Here is a 6,107-nt window from a genome sequence, read left to right as displayed (position 1 = left end):
TGCCCACTTACTGTGGCATGGGTATGGGGGGTGCTGTCATCTAGTTCAGCTGTGACATGCAGCTGTGGCATGGGGATGGGTGGGGGTCTCAGCAGGGTGCACCTCTCAGCACTAGCACATTAGAGGGAGAGTTACAAAGTGGCTCCCACCAGCATTGGTGTTAGTAAGGTAGAATAAGATCACAGGATGTTACTCACCTGTGTGTCTGTCCCAGGGAGAGTCCCAGCAGGTCCCTGCCTCTCCAGCTCATGTCTTAAGATTAGTAAGTGGGTCTCCCTCACATATGGTCCAGGCAGTTTTCAAACTGGTGTTTTCCACTCTGGATCCCAGGGTGACTGAGTCTGTGCAGGAGCCCTTCTTCCCCTACAGTACTATGGTTTCCCTGGACATAATCCCCATTGTTTTTCAAACCCAGGCATTTGGGGACTTCATCTCTCCTGTACAGGACCTAAGGGTTGGGGTTCCTGATGTGGAACACAAAGCCCTCACTCCTTATGGGAAAATTCCACATTTTCTTAAATACCTCTCAATTTTGGATCACTGTTCCTGGAGTGGGGTTTTGCATGTGTGAGAGAGATTGTGTCTCTGATCCTCTTACCCATCTCAATGCTGCCCTTTCATCCCTTATTGTGGAGGCGCTGTTCATCCAGTCTTCAGGTCTTTTTCAGAGGAAACTATTCCACGTATAGTTGTTGATTTGTTGTGTCCGATGGACGAGGTGAACTCAGGATCTCCCTACACCACCATCTTGAACCAGGAACTGTCAAGGAGGTGAAATCTTAAAGAATGAATAGATGCCTACCAAGAGAAAAAACAGGTACAGTGCATTTGGGGCAGAAGAAACAACAGATACCATGACAAAAAGGTAGAGGAGTATACTTCAGGAACCATAAGTTTAGTTCTGGAACTCTCACTTGGTAAATACTTATTGGTGACTTTTCTACCACGAGCCCTGAATGGATCTCAGCTCATAAATATGGCAGAGCAAGACGAGGTGCCTGCCCCATGGAGCTTACATTCTTCTGGGGAGACAGATACTAAATATGTTTATAAGAAGAAACAGGATAATTTCAGTTGGAACTATTATTTTAAAAAAATCTTTAAAAGGGTAAAGTGTGCTAGAGGAAGGGAAGGGTGGGTTTAGAGGCTGATCTAGACTGAGCTGTCAGAGAAGGCTTATCTGAGATGGTAAATTTTAACTCAGACAAGATGAGAATGAGGAGGTAAGACTGATGGGTGGAACATTGGAAAAGGACTGGGTGGGGAAGTAAAAGTTTGAGTAGCTGAGTAGATGGTGATTCTTTTAAAATGACAGTTAGAAGGACCATGGGGGAGGAGATGAGTAGGGGATCTTGAAAATCTTTGAAAGAGTTTGGACTTCATTCTGGCTGTTAAGCAAATGAGTGAAGAGTTTGAGGCCAAGAATGACTTTTCAGATGTGTCTTCAGAAAGATGGTTCTGGCATTTCTGGAAAGATGGATTGAATGGATTTGATAAATATGCATACATACGACTGAAACAAGAGTTTCAGAAAATAGTACTTACCCACGTAAGTGTGGTGCACTCTATTTTCTGTTTTATTCTATTACATTTTTTAGTGATGTGATCAACTCAATAAATTGATTTCAGGACCACCTAATGCATTGCAACCCATGGTTTGAAAAACATTGGGTTAGAATATAGCTGCGCTAGAAATGCCAAGACATAGCTTCCTTCTTATTTCCCAGTACAGGGCACAATAGTTGGGATGCCCCATAAAACTCATGAATGGTAGAACAAGTTCCTCGCTTTTAACACGACTATATTTTTTAGAAAGTATTCTTTTGAAGTTCCCATTAACTTATAGCATTAATTAAAGATGCCACGACTCCCATTATTAATTACATTACAGAGTAAAACAAAGAAGAGGCACTTTAAAAACTAGCTTCCTAATAGTATCTAGGCTTAAGGTTTCTTCCGTCTCTCTTGTCTTTAAAAATAAAAGACCCAAAACGCCTAAGGGCACATGTCAGTTGTGTGAGGATGCCACAAATCAGATACAGCAAGGGCCTGAAATTTATCAGAGAAATCTGGCTGAGAGGCTGATTAACAATCAGAGAGTTGCTAAAACTAGGACTCCCACAGTTTTGCACTGGGTTCAGTTTTTACTGTAAAGAAATTTCACCACAATCAAAGCTCTGTTTTGAATCTGCTTATTTTGGTTCTATACTTGTAAGTGTAGCCTAATCATATCTAGCAAGCAAATAGAGCCCCATGATGACAGCCATTTCTCTCTGAAATCACTCGCAGATAAATGTGTCCTTGCCATAGACCATTAATACAACAATGTGCTATTTAACATACACCCCATCCCTACCCCCAAGCCTTTCAGTGTGTTACTTTTGTTTCCTCTAAAATATGAGAATTTCCCTTTCCCCAAGAAAGAGAAAAATCAATTCTCCTCCACCATGTGTGGGCTTCCAACACATACTGCTACATCTGCTGCCTTGTGGATCTTCAGTTTGTAGCAGCTGATTGTCCTGAGCTTCTTTTTCTACTTCCAAGAAACTTCACATTCTGGTACCTCAGCATGTTCTTTGACATACTGTAATCTCCTTCTCTAACAGTTGTTCCCAAAGCTACACCAGAACCAGCTGGACAGCTTGTTAAAAACACATCAAGGGCTCCACCCACCAGAGTTTCTGATTCATAAGATTTCAGGTGGGCCTGAGAATTTACATTTCTAGCAAGGTCCCGGGTGCCACTGGTTCTACTGGTCAAGAAAGGCTGCTCATAAAAGTAATGGTTTCACAGCTCACCCTTCCTCCTCCTCATATCCTCAAGTCCGTTCTCTAGTAGGTCTGTGTCTTTATTCCTGTCTTACCCCTAGGTTCTTCATGACATTTTTTTTTCTTAAATTCCATATATATGTGTTAGCATACGGTATTTGTCTTTCTCTTTCTGACTTACTTCACTCTGTATGACAGACTCTAGGTCCATCCATCTCATTACAAATAGAGGCATGGACATATATACACTACCAAACGTAAGGTAGATAGCAAGTGGGAAGCAACCGCATAGCACAGGGAGATCAGCTCGGTGCTTTGTGACCGCCTGTAGGGGTGGGATAGGGAGGGTGGGAGGGAGGGAGACGCAAGAGGGAAGAGATATGGGAACATATGTATATGTATAACTGATTCACTTTGTTATAAAGCAGAAACTAACACACCATTGTAAAGCAATTATACCCCAATAAAGATGTTAAAATAAATAAATAAAGACCATATATTAACCTTAAAAAAAAAAAGTAATGGTTTCAGCTCCATTAAGCTACCCCTCCTTTTTACAGCTGATATTGACTGTAGCATTTAATAATTTTTAAAATAATTATCAGTTGAACTCATAAGACCTACAGGAACTTTCATGATCATGAAAAAAAAAACTGTACTAATTTCCTTACTGGATATGTATTAAAGAATTGTACTTGAAATTAAATGAAGTACAGGAAACCAAGCCTTCCCTTCTGTACTATTATCAACTATCAACCAAAAACTAGAAAGTGCGTTCCTGAATTCCATGTTACCCTTTATCAATATATATAGAAAGATCCTTGATTCTGAATTGTTCTTCCTCTTTTATGAAAGAAGCCTTAAATAAACATTGTTTAGTGTTGCATCCCAAGAAATTTTATATGGATTCACTAGCTTCCACACTCTGGGAAAATGTTTTGTCTGCACTAGATGGCAGTGTAATCCTGAAATTTGAAACCAAAGCTAAGGCATCGGACTAGAATCTGATTTCCGGTCTTTAAGTAGACAACTTTGATTTTATGCAAATATTCCATTCATGGTTATTTCCATATGTATATATTGGAGTATTATAATTGATTCCATTTTGGGATTGCTCTCAGAATAAATGCACAAATACAATGCACTCTGATTGTTCAGAAAGTCTTTTGAAGGAGAAAGACATTAAATGAACAATTAAATTTAACTCTGCCCCAAGAGGTGAGCCATCCACTCTGTCCCCCTCACCACCACCAAACTGAGCCTTACAACTAAGCAGGCCATCCCCAAGGTTAAGAGTACGGGCTCTGAAACCAAGCCAGTTAGGCTCAACTCAGCACTACCCCCTTCTAGCTGGGAAATGCCGAAGAGTTCGCTAATCTCCCCGTGACTCAGTTTCCTCATGGTGTCGATATGAATTATAAAAGCATCCACCTTATAGGTATATTTTAAGGGTTAAACCGGAGTTTAACATGGTGCCTGGAACTCAATAAATTTCAGCTACAAATGTTTTTGTTACTGTAACTCAATCTCCAAAACATAATTCTCCCACTCAGTCCCACTCTGCTGGGGCAAGCGGTGGCTAATTGAGATCTCCTTAGAAAAGCTTTCCCTGTATGGGGTGTACGGTTGTGCTAGAAGCTGAAAACTCCCAGGCAATATACAACTACTGGAAAACCCACCTACAGCTACCAAAATAAACCAATCGGAAGCCCCCTCCTCCCTGCCATACTCACATCTTTGGCTGTTTGCTACACGTTTATGATTCTTCCTCCTACAAAACTGCCCTTACTAAGCCCTGTAAGCTCAGTTCGGCAGCAATAAAACCTTCTCTTTCATAATGCTGTGTGGTTCTTCAAGAACATCTATCATCATAATCTCCTATGTATCTCACAACAAGCCAACAAGATAGACGTGACCATCCTGTTTTCCTGGTGAAGATGGAAGACAGCTGCCTAAGTTGATGGTGACAACGGAGGTACCCAAGTCTATTGACTGAATCTGAAACAGATACAACAATGAAACTGCTGCTTACTATATACATATATATCTATATCTATGTCTGTATATAATCGGTTTCTTCATTTTTAGAAGCAATATGTGATCATTATAGAAAAGTAGAAAATATAGACATAGAGAAAGAAAAAAGGAAGAAAAATCACTCAGTGAGACAACTCACTATTACCATTTTAGGATTTTTTTCCAATTCCTTTTCTATGCGCAAGTTGTGATCATATTCTACATAGTTTCACAACCTCTGTAAATACACGTCATGAAGAGCGTAGCATTTTCTTTCCCCAAATTTAAATGCAATGATGTGGCATGTACAGAATAGAAAGCAAAGCCCAGGTGTAAGAACTTAGCCCTGAAGTCAAGGTTACACCTGTTAATTCTAACTGCTGTAACCTCTAAAGAACAACTGTACAGAAAGGACCATTGAGTAACTGGGGCAGATTCTTCCAGCAGCTCATGGTTTTTGAAAGACATTCCTTTTCTCACCCAAAGCCCTGTGGGACCATAAACTCACAACCAACTGCCTAACCACAAAGCAGCAGAGGTGTGGCAGGCATTCCAGAGGCAGCAGGGCCACCGCAGGGGAGCCATGCTTCCTGCCATTCCTGCATTTCAAATATCCCTGAAGCCACGACTGATGCCAGGAATAGCAATGGTAACTGACACAGGGGCAGGTGATAAAGAGTCTTTGTCGTTAAGGGCTGACCTTAGAGCCCCCGCAAGCTGAAAGGGCTCTAGCATTAGCACAGTGATTCCAGGCAGCCGTCTGTCCAGAATGGACCAGAGGAGTGGACAGGTGGGCAGGGAGTACAGAGATGCTGGCAGCAGTTCAGGATCAGAGGCACTGGTGTCATCTCAGTCTGTCTGGACCAAGGGCTTCTCCCAGGCTTCCGGGGCTTTTTCTAGAAGTGCAAAATAAGGAGGATATGGGAGAAGGGATCCCTCTACCATGCCGGGAACTGCTTCATGCTTTAAAAAGACATCATCCCCTTCAGTCTACACGACTCACTGCCATTTTATAGGGGAGGTGAGTGAGGTTCAAAGATGTTAGAAAACTTGCTAAGGGACACAGATGGCATGCCAAACCTAAGTTTGGTTTATCTGACACCAAAGCCAATGTTCTTCCTATAATTTGTTGTTTCTGAGTCCACACACACACACACACACACACACACATCCCAAAGCTGTGACGCACGCTTTGGCCTAAAAGGACCCCTGAATGAAAATAAGTAGAACCACAAAGTGTTCTAGAGACAGAAAGGTAAAACTAACAGATACTGTCTAGAAAGATTCAAGAGCATTTCACAGAGGAAAGTGACATTTTATCAT

Source organism: Leucopleurus acutus (assembly GCF_964270905.1).
Source record: "Leucopleurus acutus genome assembly, chromosome: 15".
NCBI lineage: Eukaryota > Metazoa > Chordata > Mammalia > Artiodactyla > Delphinidae > Leucopleurus > Leucopleurus acutus.
The sequence above is the reverse complement of the archived record's forward strand: the minus strand, read 5'-3'. Positions refer to the sequence as shown.